This window comes from Canis lupus, chromosome 14 (assembly GCF_048164855.1).
Source record: "Canis lupus baileyi chromosome 14, mCanLup2.hap1, whole genome shotgun sequence".
NCBI lineage: Eukaryota > Metazoa > Chordata > Mammalia > Carnivora > Canidae > Canis > Canis lupus.
The window spans coordinates 7,725,326-7,746,778 of NC_132851.1; the positions used below are offsets into that span (position 1 = coordinate 7,725,326).

At 43.7% G+C, this 21,453-nt stretch overlaps 2 long non-coding RNA genes across 2 annotated transcripts; one reads left to right on the forward strand and one right to left on the reverse strand.

Moving 5' to 3' along the window:
- Positions 1–366: 366 nt before the first annotated feature.
- Positions 367–3,514, reverse strand: LOC140603356 (uncharacterized). Its single transcript, XR_012006333.1, has 3 exons — positions 2,721–3,514; positions 1,206–1,278; positions 367–1,065 (listed from the first exon to the last, which is right to left on the reverse strand). It is a non-coding gene; the product is annotated as an uncharacterized lncRNA (long non-coding RNA).
- Positions 3,515–11,833: 8,319 nt separating this feature from the next.
- Positions 11,834–20,010, forward strand: LOC140603357 (uncharacterized). The gene is made up of 4 exons (XR_012006334.1): positions 11,834–12,160; positions 12,656–12,760; positions 12,911–12,965; positions 14,266–20,010. It is a non-coding gene; the product is annotated as an uncharacterized lncRNA (long non-coding RNA).
- The last annotated feature ends 1,443 nt before the right edge of the window (positions 20,011–21,453 follow it).

Sequence of the window (21,453 nt, forward strand, 5' to 3'; positions counted from 1 at the left end):
AGCTTGGACACAGCAAGCACTTAAAAGAATACTTATTAAATGAATAAGCATGTTTGAATGGAGCCTCTGTAAAGTCTAAGCACTGTGTTTGATAGGCACTAGGAAGTTTCTGTAAAGGGATAAAGCCAGTAGGTGATACTTGGACAATAGACAGGACTTAGAGAAATGAAAAGAAGGGCAAATATTTCAAGCCAAAAGATGGATGCAAGGAAAGGGCAGAGATGGGTATTTGTTTAAAGTCTTTAAGGAATGTAAAAAGATAGTAGCTGGTGCAGTTTTGGAGAAACATCCAGCTGACTATAGGAGTGGAAAGGCAGGAAGTAGAGATAATGAGGTCAAAAATCCTGATTCTTTAGAGGTGTTCTTTATTTTGCAACATGAGGCTCCTACTTTGAGCAGGAGCTTTATTCCATCATCTCCAAGATCGACAAATTTGACCATTACAGCATTTTCTGGTCAGTAAGAAGAGAAAACTAGCATCTGTTAAGTTTCTACTAAGTGCCTGACATTAGATCAGGAACTATACATCTGTAGGACCTTTATGAATTAGCTCTACAACTTTCATGTACAATACATATTTCTCTTTTACTTAAATATGATTATGTCTGGACCAGCAAGGGTTGATTGCTGGGGAGGAACAGGCTTCTTTCCCTCCCTTGGGGGAGTAACATAACCTCAGGATTTGCACTGTCCAGGAGGTTTGGATAGGATCTCTGGTCTTTGGTCCATTGTTATTATTTATCTTGTGTGTCTTCTTTCTTTGTCAGCTTAGTCCCTGAGCCATTGCTGAGACCTCCAACTTCGGTGTTAAAATCCCCACCCGTCCCTTAGGCACCTCCATTAGGGCTTCTGTCATCTCTGGGCGAAGGTTTCTGGCTCTGCTTCAGGCCCTGGTCTACACAGTACCTGGGAGTGGGGCCTCCTCCTGCGTTCTTTCCCTAATTCCCCTCCAAGGATCTGGTTCCGCTAGACTGGCCTGAGTGCAGGTTGTCTTTAGGGCAGCTCATGCAACAAAAGAAGTTCCTTCTTCTGTGGCCAGGAAGTCCAAGACAGAGGTTTATGGTCCTAGGACATGGGAGATAGAAAAAGTGGGGGAGGGGGGGGAAAGAGAAGCAAAAGTTAGACAAAAGTTAATACGCCAATGTATCATCTTGCCATATCCTCTAATCCTCCAAATCACAGCATGAGATAGGTATTGTTATTACCATTTTACAGAGGAATTAATTCATTCAATAAGTATGTATTGAGCGTCTTCTTCCCACTTTAGTGTTCTAGGCTCTGGAGGGGAAAAAAAAAAAAAAAACCAACAACAGTGAATAAGACAGATGAAAATTCAGTTGAAGACATTAAGCCTCTGAAAGCAAATAACATGCTTGAGATCACATACTCCAGCATGTGGAGTGGAAAAGCTAAAATTGAGCCTGGGCCTGTCTTTCTCCAAATTCCACATCATTGTATCATGTGATGCTGGTGTTGCAATGCAGGCTATTTTGCAAAATATGCTGGAACTTCCGACAGGCAAAATGTGTGATGTCAGAAGCAGTCGTAATAAACTAGCTCTCATTCACTGACTGCTTGACAAGCATCAGGTGATGTAAGAGAGGGAAGGCATGCAGTATCTCATTTAACCCTCACAAGAAACTCATGTTCTCCTTTTTCTTGGTTCAAGGACACTGAAAAGGAAATGCTACATTCCTTACCCAAATCACTAGGCTAGTGAGTGAGTGAATTTCATGCTAAATTTATTTTATTCCAATCTGGGGCTCTAAAGAGCAGTGTGCCTCATCCTGATTGTCTTGGGGTCTTGTCTTTGGGGAAAAGTAAGTTAAAACTCCTCCTTTATCCCTGCTCAGTTCTGCTTTGAGACTGAATGCCAAGCAAGCTGGCCAGGTGAGGAGACCCAGCTTCTCTTCCTTGTTCAAACTTTCCTCCCCCTGGTTATCAGCACCTACTGTTTGGGCTTTGCCAGGTTTGGATATAGGGGTCACGAAGGACACACAGGGACAAGGCAAGTTGTTTGGCTTGGGGCCTTGTGTGGTCATGAATGTCCTGTGTTAACTCTTGCTCCCAGGGGTCCTACAGAGATTCCTTGGGAATCCTCCCACTCTGAACATGGTGGCTAGAGGCCCTTTGGCTAGCCCCAGACTCTTCCTACTTAGTCTTCTCAGTTATAAGTAAAGGACTGGTCCTTGCTGCCTTCAAGCTCCAAAGGGCATGTGTTTTGTTCCCTAAATGGTTCTTTTGAAGGCCTCTCACTTGGCTTAACATGGCAAGGGGCAGGATCACTTCCTTGCCCTCTGCCACGGATGGGTGACTCAAAGGGAAGAGAAATGATCCAATCCAAAGCATTCCTTATTGCTTGCCTCTACAACCCTGAAAGAATTTCTGATTGCCTTTTACATAGTCTAGAGCTAGAGGGTGGACTAAGGTGGCAAAATGCAGTGTTTCAGTGGAATTTGAAATTATGCTGAAAACAGAACATGTGTCATTTAACATCCAGTTCGCATTGGCCCCAGAAACTTCTTAAGGAGGCACAACCCACAGGCCCTGGAATCAAATTGCCAGGTTTGATTTTTTTTTTTTTTTTTTTTACTTACTAGCTATGTGACTTAAGGCAAGTTATTAACCTTGCTGTATGTCCATTTTCTCGGCATATCTGTAAACAGGGCTTTTAAAGCCTCAACCTCCCCAGATCGCTGGAAGAATGAATGAGGCAGTACCTGTAAACCAGGGTGGAACACCTGTCACGTGGTGAATGTCCCCAAACTGTAGGCTGTTGTTATTCTCACTGCTTTCTCCTGTGCATCAACTTCACAGAAGATCGAAGATAAACACTTCTGACTGCTTCTGAGTGTGGAGCACAGGCTTTAGTAAAACTCAAACTAAAGAGGCAGGCATAAGAGAGGCCAAACATATGCAACTCCGTTTAGAGCTATGGTTTCCTTTGCTTTATGGCTGCCATGATTATCTATCTATCTGTCTATCATCTATCTATCTATCTATCTATCTATCTATCTATCTATCTATCATCACCTATTTATTTTTACCTTTCAAGAAAGGATGCTGCCTAGACTGGGCTGCTATATCTCTTCCAATGTGGTTGATTTTTTTTTTAAGATTTTATTTATTCATGAAAATCACACACAGAGAGAGGCAGAGACATAGGCGGAGGGAGAAGTAGGCACCCTGCAGGTAGCCTGATATAGGACTCGATCCCAGGACCACGGGATCACGCCCTGAGCTGAAGGCAGATGCTCAACCACTGAGCCACCCTGACATCCCCCCAGTGTGGTTTTAACTTCATTTAGGCTGGTTACAGGCAATGCGGCATGGTAGCTAAGAAGGCGGACACTGGCTCAGTCAGACCTGGGCCCTAAGCTCGGCTCTGACACTTAATAGCTATTGTGATTTTACTGAAAATTAATTTTTCTGCACCTCCATTTCCTCACCTCAAGAACAAAGACAATAATAGTATCTACCCCCACAGAGTTACTGTGAGGATTAAAGAAGATAAGGTAGGTTTAGAACCTGGCACAAAGATTGGTTCAAAAAATGGTAGCAATAATATGGTAGATGGTGCTAAGGTTGGTTATGGACCATGGCTTAGAAGCAAAGTCTGTTTTGACTTTTGTTGTCAATGGATCCAGAGAGTTGAACCTCTCTGCTAGAAGCACGTTGGATATTACTTCGGGAGATCTTGAACACGTTAGATCATGAACATACAATCTAAAATCTGAAAAGCCGATATAACCATTGGTGGTGGTAGTTGGGGGGATTCTGAATGATATATTGAAAAAGGCTCAGGTTTCATCTAATTTCCCTGACTAGTGTTAGAAACAGTGAGTCGTCATGGGAGTTCGAGGCTTTCCTCCTAGCCTTTGCCAAATATTTTTGTCACCATTTTTTCACATTATGATCCTGTCAGTCTTAAGATTGTCATTGGGTTCCCCTTCCCCATTCCAAACCCTTGGACTATATCTGATCAATGGCCTAATCCAGGTTAGATTAGGATATTGATTTTGTATGTATTAGTTGTACGCAGTTCTTTCTACCATAACTTAACTCTTTACTTTTCAGAACATAATGGAACTGCTTTGGGACACTTGATAAGATGTAATGAGCCAGACTCTGACTCCCATTGCTCTAAGGGAGGCATGGAAGCTTTGAGAGTGTGCCTCTACTCTGTTCTGAAGAACCTGTGGCTAAGCTACTTTCTCCAAATGGTACAATCTAGGCTGGGTGCCACCAATGCTTGTTCATTCCCAATACACACTCATTTTAACCACTTTTAGCCAAGATTTACTTGAGTCCCCACCTTGTAGTTTTTACCCTGGGCTGGTCCTAGCTGAGTGGTTTACCCAAAGGACATAACAATTGTATGGTCCTGTTGCTTTGGTTTCTGGAGATCTTCCATTCAGTAGTACACTTTGAGCTGGCATTACCTCTTGCTAGTTTGCCCTCTTACAGTCACCAAAACACTGGCTGTCCAGAGCCCCCTAGTGCTTTGAGAGCCACTGCTGCTTGGGTGACCATCTCTTTCTCTTTCATAAGTTTTCTTCCTTGTGGGCTTATCTCTAGATAGAGATTATTAAAACATCAAGTCAATTAGGAGCTCAGATTATTATGATTATTTGAGAGAGAGAAAGGGGGAAAGGGAGAAATAGGGAAGGAGACAGAGAGAGAGAGAGAGAGAGAGAGAACACAAGGGAGATCTTCTTGTCACATCAAAATTACCCGTAGAGCTTTTAAACATGCATATGTCTGGCTTCATGTTATATTGGCTTTTTCAGATTTTTCCCTCCTGGGTGCCCATTTAAGTTTGTTGACTATGAATTTTTGTTGATCTCAGTCTTTCCATTTATGTAGTTTTCTCTTCAATGAGGTATGAAGAAGGCATTGAGGTATGCTCAGCCACAGATGGGAATTTGACAGGACAGTAGATGAAGAAAGGGCTAATGAGCAAGGATATTGAGTGTGTGGACAGGGAGGTGATTGAAGATATAGCTTGAAATCCCAGTGGAAAGGGGAGGGCAGGAAAGATAGTAGTGTTGTTGAAGGTCCTGGTGAAGTCCTGGGATAGGTGTAGTCAGGCTAGTTGTACATGTAAACTGGAAAGAAAGGGATCTGTGATCAGAGTGTGATGCCTTCCTGAATCAGGATTTGGGGGGTAAACGTCAAAGAGAGGACAATAACTCAGGTAAGCAATGATCACTGTAAATGAACCTCAGATAATCTGAAAACTGAATGGTCTATCACTCACCCCAGGCTTTGATTCAGTCCTCACTTTTCCTCCAGGTTGCAGTATAGTCTCTACTTAACCTTTAATTCCTTTGTTTTCATCAGTGGTGTATAGCTTCTCACATGTCCCTTGGACTGCTGACAGAAGTTGGCATCTCTGGCTTTGAATCTTGGTGATAAAACATTTCTATCCTTCTATGCGCATTTCCTACTGCTGGCTGCTGCAGGAAACCACCCAAATGAATCTATGGCCCTCACACCACATATCAACACTGATTCTTTTAGACAGAACCCTTCATGGGTTTACCTTGGCTTCTGCAGGGAGTTGGATACCAGGTGTCTTGTCTCAGGGTCCAGTGCTTTTCCTCACACACACTGTGAGCCCATTTCTGGGAGCCTGTCTGTGACCAACGTCCCTGTTTCATACTCTGGACATGCACTCTTTAGAGCTCTATTGTTGGATTCCACAGGCTCTCCTAGACCTTCAGTCCGACAGCTGCCTTGAGAATGAGATGACCATACTTTGGGGATGGCCTGTCGCTCCTCTCTCTTAGCACTTTTCTAGCTAGGTGGTCTGACTTGAGCTCAGCCCTTGATATATTTCTGAGGATTTTTTTTGCCTATGCTATTTGGGATCAGTCAATCAATGGATTTTCCTGAACCTAAGAGTGATCAGTAAATGATTCAGGAAGCCATAGACAGGATGTTCAGTGTAGAACCAGAAGATGCAATCTTAGTTTACTACTGATGATGACTTGAGTAATTTTGCACTGACTTGACTCAGAATGAGAGTGTGCTGTGTTGTAGAATATTAATAGGGCACTGGGAAATATAGCTGAGTGTTTTTAGGCATCACTGCCACTCAGTTTACATTTGGAATCTGTGAACTTTCGGTGAAAAATGGTATTTCTCATCAGATTTCATGCAACCTTACATTTACCCAACCCTATCACTAGACCTCAGTAAAAAGACAAAGATTTCTATCACAAACACATATTCCCTAAAATCTAGAGTAATGGTAACAAGATGATAATGACAAGGAATAGAATGTGTTAACTTTCTGTTGTTCCATTTCTGTTAGACCTCTGTGAAAGAAACATCTCAAACTAAAGCACTTGTAGACAGTTAGTGTGGTAGAAAGAACACATCTTGGAATTGTGATTTGATTCTTGAATCAGAGTTTACCAGTACCAGCTGTGTCACTTAGGACATGGTTTAGTCTCTCTGAGCTCTGTCTCTTCATAGGTAAAATGGGAATGCCCAGTTGTCAAAATGCCTGCTACACAGGAGATATTTGTGGATAGTGTGGATTGGCTCTTCCACGTCCATCTGAAACTTCCTCTGGGGCACCCTCTCACTTCAGAGGCTGGAAAGTTAGAAAAGATGTTGCCTAGACTCTCTTGCAGCTAATGTTCTGGATGTGTTGGGAGTTCCGTCAATTACATGCACCTAAACTAAGACTCAACTATGGAATGGAGTTAAGGAGAGAGATATTGGCAGAAAGCAAAGTGCCCATTTTGCTGACGTAGACTGTGACAGAGGCAAGGTGACAGCTGCTGGCAGCTTCCAGAGGGAGTGGCTTCCTGCAAAAGCAGTGGCATTTGCTTTCCTTATTATGTGTGATTCTGAGGACTGGAAGTTATTCCTGGAGGCTTTGTCTAAAGCTTGCTCCTCCAGCCTCCACAATTGTATAAGCCCCTTAATACTTGGTATATTTCTCTTTATGCTTAAACTAGGAATAGTGATTTCTGCTAAGACTGTAACTGAAACAAAACTGAGTAAATGGTAGTTAGTCCTTCTCCTCACTATCACTACCTATATGCTAACGTATATGTAGATTCCATATAGATTGTAGGAAATACAACAAGGAATGGGGCACAATCCCTGGGGAGCTTATTATTTTGTGGAAGAGGCACACTTAGAAGTGGATATACTTTAAAATGATCTAAGAACTGAATGCTATCACCTAATTCCTTTGAGAACCAAAGGATGGAGTAAATGACAATGTCTTTTGAATGGATCAGAAGATGACATTTTATAGAATTGAAAAGAATGAGTAGAACATCATAGGTAGGGGGAAAGGCAAGAGTGGAATGGAAGGTCCAGCATTTGCAAAGAAGCAGAGAAGTGAAAATGTCTCTGTATCACAGAAGCATGAGGGGCTTGGTGGGTCTTGGGTGCAGCCCGGATGGAGTTTGGTTGGTGTAGGATGGGGACCATTAAGGAGTTTGAAGAGTTTAGTTCTGACCAGATTGTGTAGAACTGAATGTGTCTAATTAGGGAATTTAAATTTTATCATCTAGTGATAGTGAGCCAGCAGGGATTTTGAAGAAAAGGAGTGAAAATAAACATTTTTTTCTGTTTATGAGGAAAGCTCTGGCTTTAATGTGGAGAATAAATTGGAGGATGAAGGGTCCTCAAAGACATATGGGAGGCTGTTTGAAAAAGTGAGAGAATGAGGGTAGCATTAATGATGCAGAGGAGGGTCAGAATTTGGGATATATTTCTGAAATATAAATGCACAGAATTAGAAACCAATTGGATTGGAAGGAGAAGAAGAAAGAAGTGAAGTTTGGGATGCCTGGGTGGCTCAGTGGTTGAGTGTCTGCCTTAAGCTCAGGGTGTGATCCTGGAGTCCTAGGATCGTCCCACATCGGGCTCCCTGCATGGAGTCTGCTTCTCCCTCTGCCTATGTCTCTCTGTGTGTCTCTCATGAATAAATAAATAAAATCTTTTTTTAAAAAATAAAAAGAAAGAAGTGAAGTTTGCAGCTAAAATATAGGTTTCACTGGAGTAAGAACTCTATTCATGGATATATCCTCAGTACTGAGAATAAGGCCTAGCACATAGTAGACGACCAATAAATATTTATTAAGTGAATGGCAAAGTCGTGAATATTGTCACGATGAGGTTATTTTCAGATGTCTTTGGAGCATTCAAGTTTCACGATGTAAGTCTGGTGCTTCGAAGAAATAAAACGGCTGAAGTTATAAAGTAGAAGTCATAAAGACAGAAGGTAAAGCATAGATAAGATGTTCCAGAGAAAGCATGCCAGGTGAGGAGAGAACTAATGGTGGACACTGGGATCTACCAGACTTAAAAAGTTGACAGAGCAGAACTTCCTATGAAGCTTGAAATGCAGTGGCCAGCAAGGGACAGGATCCAGGAGAGGGTAGAATGTTGGGATGCCTGGGTGACTCAGCAGAGCGGCTGCCTTCCGCTTGGGGTGTGGTCCTGGGGTCCTGGGATCGAGTCCCGACCTGGGCGCCTCCCAGAGAGCCTGCTTCTCCCTCTGCCTATGTCGCTGCCTCTCTGTCTGTGTCTCTCATGAATAAATAAAATCTTTTTTTTTTTTTTAAGATTTTATTTATTTATTCATGAGAGAGAGAGAGAGAGGCAGCGACACAGGCAGAGGGAGAAGCAGGCTCCATGCAGGGAGCCCGACGCAGGACTCGACCCCGGGTCTCCAGGACCAGGCCCTGGACTGAAGGCGGCGCTAAACCGCTGAGCCACAGGGCTGCCCGAATAAATAAAATCTTTAAAAAAATGTTGGAAAAGCAGGTTAGAAGAAATTTATGGGCGTATGGTGTCAGCTCTATGGTGCGATCAAGTTGGATAAAGACCTATAAAACAGGCCATGTGATCTCTAATTTAGAGGTCTTTAATCATTCTTTCCCAGTCTCACTTTAAAAGTTATAGAGATGGGACTCATATTGCAATGGGTTTGGCACTAGGCAGATTGGGGAGAGCCACTTGCCATTTGCCTCTACTGGGATAAGCCAATGTGTTTGTACCTTCTTTTCTAGTCATATGTAGACCAGTATTCTCAAGTGGGGACAATTTTTCCCTCTCAGGGGACATTTGGTTATGTCTGCAGCACTGTTGGTAGTTATGGCTGGAAGGCTGCTACTGGAGTCCCATGAGCAGAGGTCACAGATGCTACCAGACATCCGACAGTGCACAGAGCAGCCCCCAACAACAAAGAATAATCTGGCCACAGTACAGACGCTGAGAAACCCTACTAGAGCAGAAAACACTGTGGAAATGAAGCTAGTAGGAAGAAATGGTGAGGTGTGAGGGGAAGAAGGGGATATTCTTCCCCTTTGGATGTGTGACCCAGGTTCATCAAGTAGAGCTTTTGAAAGGCTCTGTCAGTAGAATACAAACAAACCAGGTCAACTAGCAGAACAAATGGCTTCTGGGGTATTGCTGCCTCCTTTTTTCCTCTTCCTCATCTGTGTCAGAAAGCTTGCTGCCACTTATCCTGGTTGTAAAGGAACATTGCCTGAGGAGTCTTTGTGGTCAACATCGCTCGGTGTGCAATCAGGACTGCGGCCACTCTTCTGAGCTAAAAATTGAGTTACCTGGTGAGTCAAGTACGAGTGTTATTTATGGCAACAACGGGACAGGGTTTTTGAAATTGAGGCAGCCTGGAGCTTCCAGGTTATGTCACTGGGAAAGAGAAGACAGAAAGAGTCCTGGACATGGAACTGAGGCACAGGGACAAATCTCAGCTTCCTTGAGTACTGGCTGCACGATCCTAGGACATCCCTAAGCTTCCCCAAGCCTCAGTTTCTGCATTTGTAAAATTAGATTAATGACACTCAGCTCAGTAATCGATGTGTGGATTAAATCCTGGATACCTCTAAAAGTACTTTGGGACTGTGTAAGTCCAGTCAGCTAATGCTATTACCTAGGATGTTTTAATTAATAGTGACATACAAAAGGTGCAGATATAAAATAATAAGATTATGTTTTCTCCATGAAAAACATACCACAAGGTAGATGGAATTTAATACTCAACTGGGTATGTTTCTCAAGTGCAGTGTCCTTGGCTGTTTTGTTCATTCCTGGCACATGTATCAAAGAAAAAAGTACACAGACAATGTCGGAGTTCTGAATGAAGATTTCTATTCTTTTTCTTTTATTCTTTGCAAATGTAGAACATATGCAAAGGAGCCCACTTTTCAGATTTACTGGGTCTCAGAATAAAGAGAGAAAGTGATATGTATAGTTGCAATTATTGTGATAGTTGGCAGTTCTGATTAGATACATTTTGGGTCAGTTTTGATAACTGAAAATTCTGTCTTTGATTAAAATAACATCTGAAAAACAACTCCTCCTCCCCCAGAGAATGTCCCTGGCTTTTGCTTGTTTCTTTCTTTGTTTTTGTTTTTTTTGTTTGTTTGTTTTCAGATTATCTCAGGATAGAAAACTTTTGGGAAGGCCCTGCAACTCATTCATAGCTTATTTCTCAAGTGAAAGTCTTTAGAAATGTAAATCTTCTGGGTCCTGATGAACTGTGCTAGCAGTTAGGCTAAGTTTTACTATTTTCACACAGAATGCATTCAGTAAATAATTTTGAATAAATGCAAGAGGCAGATAATGAATGTGAAGTGGTTATCAGCAGTTGCTCCCAGTAGTTGCTTAGTAAAGAGAGCTGCTTGGATTTGTACCCAGTGAGATTATCATGAGTAAGAATATTAGAAGAAATGTGCCGTGGATTCTGAAGAAGACACTAGAGAGAAGGAATCAAGGGGTTTCAGTAACTAAATGCCTTTGCCCTCCTGGTGAAAGGGATAGACATTGATGGAAATGTCTCTGTTTTCCTTGTTCTTAATGCTAAACACAGACACAATGCCAAAATTGGGGCACAGAGTGACAGGGAAAAGGACATGAGGCAAATGTCAAAGGCGGCTGAGAAGCAAGCTCACGCTCCCGGCAGCATCCTGGAACCAGAACACCAGCCTACGGTGTTTACCTCCTGACTCGTGGTTATGTGAGAAAAAGCAAAACCTCTATTTGGATAAGCCACTAGATGCTGGATTTGTCACTATGCGCAGCCAGGACTGAATCCTAACGCTCCAGCCCACATTGCACTCAGCAGGCACATCTGCACACCTACATCCCACCACTCAGACGGGGGAGTTGCATTCCTCTAGGTCTCCTTTTCACTTGCCTTCAATTTCATTTTTGTCAAGTTTCAAGTTATATTTTTACTGACACCACACATAGGATGGTCACTTCCTGAGCTTCTTTTCATCCCTCCCTTTTCATGCCTTTCATCTGTGCAATGCCAGGGAAGAGGAAGGCAGTGTCCACAGCAAGTCTTCAGGCCCTGCTCGGCTCACATCCTGTCATTGCCCCAGAGAACCGCCTGAACTCACACCAGGAACTGCCTTCCAGACACTAAGGAAGGAGGCAGTGAGCGCCACTTCTGCATAGAAGTCCAGAGATGATCCAGTCCAACAGTTCCTTGGAGGTGCATCAAAGACGGTTGAGAGGATAGATTTGTGGGGTGTTGGGATGATCAGGGTCCATCCTCTCCCCTCCTTCCCTTCCACTTGGATTTCTCCATTTTGATCTGTGCTGTATAATGTACTTTGGGAATAGGTTCTATAGCTGGAAAACCCTGCTTTATATGTCAGTAATATGAGGACCATGAAGGTTAATCTGACACATACTTGCTGGAGAGTCCAATAGATACAAAACATCACTGCAGGCAGGTCTGCAGGCTGCACTAGTCTACAGGGTGCTGTTCCCAGACATCACAATGCAAATGTCACCATGGGCATGCGCAAGGAGGCAGCTCTAAGTACAGGTGCCAGAGATGTGGAGCCAAAATAGAGTTCTCACCCAAGGTAACTGCAATGGCCTAAAAGGAAAGAATGGAGAAGGTACCACAGACACACTGTGCTTGTGTAAGGCAGAGGAAGATAAACTTTAGATGTGTCAAGTGTCAACACAAGAAATATTATGGAAGCTAAAGAAAACAGAAGGTGGAAAAAGAGGAGTGGTATCAGGAAGGACTCTGTGTCAGAAGTAGTATTCAATATGGACCTCAAAAGAAAACTAGAACTAGGTGTGCATTAGCTTACCCTGGTAAAAACTGAAATAAATCTTCACTGAGTATGGGCAACAGGTGAGCACATAGCTCCATTTTTAAAAAATATTTTATTTATTTATTAATGAAAGACAGAGAGAGAGAGAGGCAGAGACACAGGCAGAGGGAGAAGCAGGCTCCACGCAGGGAGCCCGACGCAGGACTCGATCCCGGGACTCCGGGATCACGCCCTGGGCAGAAGGCAGGCGCCAAACTGCTGAGCCACCCAGGGATCCCCCTCCATTTTCATTTAAACCTCATGCAAGCAAGTTTATGACCCCACTTTATAGATAAGAACACTGATAGAAAGAGGTTGAAGAATTTCCCTAAGGCCCTACAGCTAATAACTGGAGGACAAAGCAGTCAAAATCAGATCCATTTGCTGTCAAAGCCTGTGCTCCTTCTAGGTTCATCTTTTTAAAAAAATTAGGCAGAGGAGAAGGGGACTATCTGTGATATGAGGAGGGAATTATTGACTCTATAGCAAGTTTGGAAGACATAATCATCTAACCCACCTGCATCCTTCCCTTGCAGAGACCCTCGTGCCAGGTCACACGGGGTGGGAAGAGTGAAGCCTCAGGTTCCATCTAAGTACCCCTGACCTCAAGGCAGCACAGCTTCTCACCACCAGCACACCAGGTGAGGAACCTGGGCGTGTGTGCGATTGTAGATTATGTGATAGCGAGTGGGGGAAAGAAGGTGAGTTTAGCTTGACAGCTAGGGTGAGGAGCTATCTCAGAAGCTGAAAGCCTCAGTGACCCTCTTCCATCTGTTCTTTCCTGTCAACAGTGGGCTTTCTGAAGAACTGCCTCTGGAAGTTCCCTCAGGAAGGCAGATCCTGAAGGTACAGCTTGTGTTCTGGGATTTGCTCTGGGAAGTGACTCCGGGGAATAGGAGTGGGGCGGTGTCTGGGGACAGTGAATAGGAAGGAGGGGGTACCGTCGAGGGGTGCGGTCTGGTCTTGAGTTTGGGCTGTGAGAGACTGGAGCTCTGCTAGATCCCACTGGAGTCTTTGGGGAGTCATGCAAAATGTACCTCAGGATTGCCTGGCCAGGACAGAGGAAGGTGGCATCGCCCATCAAGGCCTAACTCTCAGCACTGCCCGGTTGAGCACAGGCTGGGCGGGACCCATCAGGGGCCCTGCGAGGTGGCAGAGAAAGTCCCCAAACAGCCGAAGCAAGGTCACGGTCGCTGCAGCAGAGCTGGAGCGATGGATGGGCAGAGAGGGTGTGAGGTGGAGACAGTCCAGAAGTATCCCAGCACGGGACTCGGGTCAGGAGCTCCTCCAGGATGGGAGAATGATTCAACAAACACAGAACTAAACACAAACCAAAACCCCCCCTCACAGAACTGATGTTGTTTCTTAGCAGGTCAGTGTATGTTCTCTACAATAAGAGTTTTATACGGAGCAGGACAGGTGTAGATAGCAGAGGGCAAGAAACACTGGAAAATAATTTTCCCCACTGGGGTGAAATGTACATAACACAAAATTTACCACTTAATTTTGAAAGTACAACTTAGGGGCATTATATATAGTCGCGATGTTGCGCAACCATCATCGCTATCTAGTTCCAGAACTTTATCATCGCCGTAAAAGGAAACCATGAACCTATTAGTCACTGGCCCCGGCCAGGCCCCGCCCCCGCCCCCGGCCAGGCCCCGCCCCTCCCCCAGTCCCGGGCCCGCCCCCTTCCCCCAGTCCCGGCCCCGCCCCCTTCCCCCAGTCCCGGCCCCGCCCCCGGCCCCGCCCCCGGCCCCGCCCCCGGCCCCGCCCCCGGCCCCCTTCCCCCAGTCCCGGCCCCGCCCCAGGCCCCGCCCCGGCCCCGCCCCAGGCCCCGCCCCAGGCCCCTTCCCCCAGTTCCGGCCCCGCCCCCGGCCCGCCCCCGCCCCTTCCCCCAGTCCCGGCCCCGCCCCTCCCCCAGCCCGGCCCCACCCCCGGCCCGGCCCCGCCCCCTTCCCCCAGTCCCGGTCCCGCCCCCGGCCCCGCCCCCGGCCCGGCCCCGCCCCCTTCCCCCAGTCCGGGCCCCGCCCCCTTCCCCCAGTCCCGGCCACCCGGAATCTGTTACGGATTTGCCTCCTCTGGATCTTTCGCATAAAGGAAATCGTACGATGTGTGGCCCTTGTGTCTGTCTTCTTTTTCTTAGCATGGTGCCTTCGAGGTTGGAAAATACATTTTGAAAGGAGTATTTTTGCTGCATCCACCAGAAATTTCGTCCTGTTCGGAGATGGAAGGCGAGTCCGCCCCTAAAGGTGTCACTGCTTGCAGAACAGCGGCCCCTGGTGGGCTCCACGTGAAGTTCTCTGGCCCAACTGCACGCATGCATTTGGCAGTCACTCTCTGCCACAGTGAGGAAATAAAGGTGAAAGGGTCCTTTTGAAAAGCCAGGGGAATTTTAAAAAATCAAATTTAGCTAGTCCCTACTACTGAAGCTTTACTAAAACAAGACTGCAGGGGGAAAATACCTGTCAAACTGTCCTTGGCAATCGTTGGTCACCATGCTGTGTATTACAAGGGATCTGTAGGGTTGAGATAAGTCTATGGGGCTATTCGCATTGCTTGTGATTACTCCAGCAGGATTTGATGTTCTTATAGGTTAACTCCAATGAAACAGCAAGTGAATTTGGAGAAATCCAGACCTGAAGTTATGTTAAACACCCATAAACTAACCCTAAACACAGTTATGTTAAACAGCCATAAATTAACCCTAAAAACAGTTATGTTAAATATCCATAAATTAACCCTAAACACAATTGTGCCATTATATTTGGTTATAAGTAGCCATCAAGTGTTTAAGCCCTGAAAATGGCCCCATCAAAATTCAAGCCCATGGCAAACGAGATAATAAAGAAGAAGCATATCCTTATGTTAATAAGGTTGTATTGGACCTTGTTTTCTCTCTGTGAGACAGGTTGAGATTTTAAAGAGGTCTTTGGACAAATACTTGCTCCCAATATTTGGCTCCAGCACTGTTTCAGCTCTAGCTCTCTCCTAGGCATGTTTTCTTCTCACATAAAGCGGACCCAGGGCACTAGAAGAGAGGCATCTAAGATGAGATTTTGTTGAGAGCAGGTGGGAAGCCAATATTCACTAATTCAAATGAAGAGCCTCCTTGGATACTTTCATGGCTCACTGAACTTCTTTCAGCAGTTAGTGCATTTGTGATTACTTACTTATTTTATATGCCTGTTCTTTCTCCACTAGGCTTTCTCTCCTCTCTCTCTCTCTCTCCTCAGTGGGCGTGAGTGTGTCCATTGTGTTTCTCAAAGCCCAGAAGAGGGTCTAGAACATAGTAGGTGCTCAGTAAATATTTTTGGATTAATTGCCCAAATGAAAAGTGTGCTGAAGATATGGTTTCTCATTCTAACTGTGGCTTGTGTTTTGACCTATCCCACTAAATTTCTGTAAGAATCAAATGAGATGGCACTTTAAAAAAGTACTAGGATAGTATTATTTTTAAAATGGGAATTGTAATAATGATAATAGTCAGCCTTTGTAGTCTTTGATTTGGTTCAATCTAATTGATAGCCTATTGCATGAGAGATAGAGGTGTGGACCTTGCCTGGAAGTCCCAGAAAAGTTAGGTGCAACCCATATTCTAAAAGAGATTTATAAGATTTTACAAAAGGCAAACAGAATAAGACAAATACAGAAATAAGTGCATCAGATGAGCTTATTTTGGTATGACATAGGCGACTAACAATGAAACAGAAGTCTGCTGGTAAAACTGAATATCGATCCCAAGTAGAGGCAAAATGGACTTTACAGTTATGTTTTCACCAGTGAAGAAGAGAAAAAAAACCAAAGTAATAGTGCTATAAAGACTTTCTCACATATAACAGCAAAGAGGAGTTAAAAAAAAAATTCTATCAATCTGAGCCTATGCGGCCCCAATGGCTGCTATGACTTTGAAATTACCTTGACGTCCTGGGCTTTATCTCAAACGTCATGTACATTTTGAATTCTGTACCATAATCACCTTGTATAATAATAGAAAAATACCCCACCCTCGGACTCAAAATCCAAACATAACTGATGTTCCAGGATGCCTTGCTAAACTTATTTAGGTATCTTCAGACATGCTTCCTTGGACAGTAGAGGATGTACCCTAGTTGAGAAGCTGGGGATCCCAGCGGGAAAAGCATGGACTAAATTATTCAGTCAGAAGTGGACTTTTGTTCCAAAGGATCTATTTCCCTCCTGGGTCTGCACATTCTGCGTGTGAAGGATAGCACAGCTTCTTCATTTTATTTATTCCAAGCCCCAAAGACAGGGAATTGTCATTCCCTGTGGAATTGGGGAGTATAAAAGTCTCGGTTTCATGTTTACGGACTAGTTTGACTCAATATTCTATGGCAATTACATATTAAATACCTTGCCCAGGTATGCTGTACTAGAGTGAAAAAGCCAAACAAAACAAAAACCGTAGTAAGTGTTAATTCTTCAATAATCCCATTTCCCTCCATGGATGAAGAAATAAAGGACCAAAGTGACCACCGTGGTCGAGTTCTCACAGTTGGTAGGTGGCAGAACCAGAATATCAATTGATTCAAGGATTGGGAATTTGAATCCAGTGCGTTTCCCATCATACATACACTTGGTTTTCTTCAAATCCAATTGCAAATATAAAACTTGATTTAAAAACTTGTTTTTAAGTTTGTGCGATGGTGACCCTTGTAAATAATGATGCCCTTGGGAGCTTCCCAAAGTCCTTGGATGACATGCCAGAGCTTGTCAGGGTAAGCAGGATCAGAGGTGCAGTTAACCCTCTACGTCCCCAACTCCAGCTGTTCTCTGAGGGCTCTGGTAATGTTCTGATGATCAAATGCAAGTGTTTGTTTTTTCTCAAACTCCTTCACCTTGATCTCTCTGCAGTGTGTGTACATGGGGGACTCCTTCCTCCGACTTGATGGAAGATCTTGGGCTTTTGTGAAAAAGTGCTTCTTTCATTTTCCTTCTAGTTAATGCTGTCACCATTGCTGGATTTTCATCTTACTCTTGCCTCTGAGGTGTGGGTGGTTTTTGTTTTTTAACAATTGTGACTCCCTCTTACTATTTATCTCTGGACAACTGCTACTAATGTGTGATGCTAGACACAGGCCTTCAGCAATAACACCTGCAGCTCCTGGTCTCTAACTCTGCAGACCATCAGTGTAGAAGATGGTCCACTTGGCTGTCTTCCCATCACTTCAACCTCACAAGTCCTGGACACAACTCACACTTGCTCTTCATCTTCCCTAAGCTCCCCTCCCCTCCCAGCCTACCCGTTTCTGCCAACATCACCAACTTCCTCACAGTTACCCTGGTTCAAAACTTTAGAAATCATCTTTCCCTCTTTTTATTAGTACCTTTTATCGACCCACTTGCCAATGCCCATTGGGTGAATGATTATTGGTCTTTGAATTCTGGAGGATTTAGTGTCAAGTTTCACTTAGCATGACTCTTGACGCTCTTCTTACTTTCCTGCCATGCTTTCTGACACCCTCCCTTGTCTGGCTAAGGTAGACTAGAAAGCATTGGGATTTCAAGGGGAAAATTGGGATTCCAGTGAAGAAGCGTAAGATAAGAGTTAGCTTTCAGTTATTTTGAGTGCCAGACTAGGTCTTTGAGCACCAAAAGGCAGGGTGGTTGGCACTGGGTAATAAAGATTAGAAAGAGAATTGAATTAAAGGGGAGAGGTAAGAGTTTTGTGGTGAGTGACCTGGGAGGCTGTTTTAGGGAAGTGTCTGGAAAGCTTGAAAGGTGGTAAATGCCAAGGAGCCCCTGGGAACTGAGCTTTCACCTGCCACATACCCAGCCAGCTGTGTCCCTCACAACTCTTAGGAGAGGGTGGTTCATCCAGACACTTCACCTCATCAGTGGATTATCCCATAGGACTTGCACATTAGCCCCCACCCCGCTCCACCCTCAAACAGAAGGAATGGAAGACTCATAACCTAGCAGGATAGTGGTAGTGTGGAAAAGAGAGCCCTAACATCTGGACTTGGGCAGGACACTCAGTACAAACACCTCAGCAACTGATGTCTGCCAAAGCAACATTTCACAATGCCATCTTGGAAGACTGATGGGAACGTGAAATCCAACTCCTTTCTTTCTCCCTGTGTGGATTGATTAGCCTGAAGAAGATTTGGAGATATTAATCTTCCTCTGACCAGCCCTGAGGCCCGGCTGCCTAAAATACAGTGAAGGACCAGGGGACAGAGAGGAGAGTGAGAAAGACCACCAAGGATGGCCACTTAGGCTATCCCAGTAGGGAAACCATTATTGGAGAGGACTGTCTCAAAGGAATGAGAGAAAACCTGGAGTTCTAGAGGCAAGAACAAGAAGTGCTGAGAAAATGTGGACACAAATGAGTCTGGTCCAAATCTTCTCTACCCTCATATACAATCATGAGGATTGTATATGAGGGCAGAGCCAGGGGGTGGGAGGTAGGCTTTGTGCTTTGGCCTTTCTTGGGATACAATAGGGTTGGAGGGGATTCCTTAAGTGTAGCTCCTTTCTGGGCACGCAGAGCTCAGATGAAATTCAGCATTGTCAAAGGCAAACTGTAAGGCCAATATGTGTGTGCTGCTATTTCCCACCTCTGCAGTTAGAGGCTTCATTCACATGGCTGGCATTGTATCTTGTTCCTGGCTAGTTGTCAACTAATTCTTTGTAAAGTGTGAAACAGTTGAGGTTCCAGTCTGCATAAAAATGGTATTTGTGAGGTTATGTTTGGACTATGTTGTGACTTTTAGTCTTTAAAAGCTAAGCTTCTGACAGGTGACAGTTCACCTGGGCTATTACATGGAAATCTGCCATGAAGGAAAGAAACTTGTTGTACACATGCAGATCTATTCTAGGAGGACTCCTATAATTGAAGGTCCGCCACCCCCGCCCTCCTGGCCTCAGCTTCTTGTAAGTCAGAGTTTCTCAGCATCTAGATAATAGAGGCTGCGTAGTCTTGGCAGTGGGGCTGTCCTGTACATTGTAGTATGTTTATCAGGAACCTTGCCTTGGCCAGTTGCATTCCCCTCTTCTCTCCCCTCTGCGGTTGTGATGATCAGAAGCGTCTGCAGATATCGCCAGATGTCCTCTGGGGGGCAAAATCGTCCCCAGGGGAGAACTCTTGTTTTAAGAGTCTATGTTTTAGATTCAGAAAATGTCAGGATTTGAATATGAATGGAGAATATAAGTCCTACTTTGAGACAGAGTTTAATAAAATAATTTGGTTGATAGAGTAGCAACCTGACACAGCATTGGGTGCCAGGGAAATAGATGGAAAAGCACAGAATAACCAGTATCAGGTAGTAAAGACCCAAAAGTGAAAGACTTGGGCCTGATTGGAAAAGACCCAGAAGTTTTGAAATGAACAAAATTAAAGAATAAGTGTGTCCAGGAGACTAAGAGTCTACCCAAAGGATGTGGGACAGGATTGCTGATTTCTTATTCTGTTGTTATATTTAATTATTCCACATGAAGATTGTTTTGTTACTTTATTCAACTTATATTAATAAATTATATTTTATATTTTAAGGGACATGTGTTCAGCCATGCTTTGTTTACTTTGTAATGTTCCAAACTATGAGAATTTAACTTGTACTTCGGGTGAGGCTTAATTATGCCATCTGGTGTTACAAACCTCAAACTGCAGGCAAAAGAATCCAGAAAAGGTATTTTGGGAGCCGGAGGCAGTTTTACTCCTTTCGGAGACAAAAACACAACAAAACACAAAGTGGCAAAGTGGTATAGATAACAGCCTAACATGTAACTGTTCTCAGGGGTATTTCTTTTTTTAACAGTATTTTCATTAATTTTAAGCCTCTTAAGGACAAAGACCATATCTCGTTTCCATTGAATAAATGGATGGAATATGTACAGTTTGAGACTAAAATAGATGGGTCCCCCCTGTAGGATCTCATGCAGAGTTGTGGTGGGCAGTGGTAGGACAAGCATCAGAGTTTGTAAGTAGTTTCTAACCATCACTAGAAAGCGATCTGTATAGAATAGACCTACATAGTAAGGTGGCCCAACATTTCAACAGTCTGCAACACCTGTCATTATCTCTACAAAGAGCGTTAACTGGGACCGGACATGTTTTCCAGTGCACTCATCTCCAGCCACAGACATCTTCCTCCTAGCTCCAGCTGTACCAAGAGAATTTAATCTTCATTTGCAAACAAACCCTCTGAGGCTTGCAAGCTGCATGTATGTGTAGATGTAGCTCAATTCAGTGGTAGGACCCAGAGAGTTTAAGTTTTCTTGGATCCTGCTCACTCTTGAATTTGCATGTTGAAATGAAGGTGTAGAAATATCCGTTATAGATATTCTCCACATTATTTCACAATGTGGGTGAGTGCCATGAGATTTATAGCTTGAAAATGCAGTGCACAGATTTGTAAAATCTCATGGAGTTTTTTCCAGAAGGCAAGGAAAAGAGTCCACAACATTCCTCTGTTCTTAAGTGTTTATTTTATAGATTAGTGAAATGACAATCATTTTAATTCTTTCATTCATCATTCCTTCTATAAATATGTACTAAATGAATGCTTATTTTAAGTAGAGAATTTTGCTAGGAGCCATTAAAGGTCTACGAGTGAGCAAGATGGAATCTCTTTCTTAGAAGAGTTTAATCCAGGGGTGGGTAAATTAGAAGAGACAAAGTACATTCTCTCATTACTTATCAGAAAAAGAAAAAGAAAAAGAAAAAGAAAAAGAAAAAGGAAAAGGAAAAGGAAAAGGAAAAGGAAAAGGAAAAGAAAGAAAGAAAGAAAGAAGAAAGAAAGAAAGAAAGAAAGAAAGAAAGAAAGAAAGAAAGAGTATGAGAATTAAGTAAAAATGTGACTTTATAAGCCCTGGCTACATTCTGTGATTATGGATCTATGTTGAATATACTTGTTTGGTGTAATGAAGTAAGAATCGAGGAAAGTAAATCCTCTCTGTTCCTCCTGTTGTTCATATTTTGTTAATTCATTGTTTGGAATAAATGCGTCCTAAATGGTCTTTCTTTAAATGTACTATTTAAGTGCTCTCATGCTGTAATTAGCTATCAAGTTTATTGAAGGAGGAAGGTAGAAGAGAGGAATGATTTTGCCCTTTTTAAAGGGGGGATTCTGGCTATGATTCCAGATAAACACAACTACTGGAAACATCCAGAAGATTTGGGTTGGGTGGTGGGAAGAGAGGGAGAAAGAAAGGGAGAAGGGAAAGGGGAGAGAGATTCTGAAAGTAAACTGACATGCCCCATGGGGAAGACACACTCCCATGTAAGTGATTCAAGTACTTGGTATTATGTGCCCAATTAACACATGTGATTTAACAGTATTTTGAAGCAGGAGGACAAAGGTGGCTATTT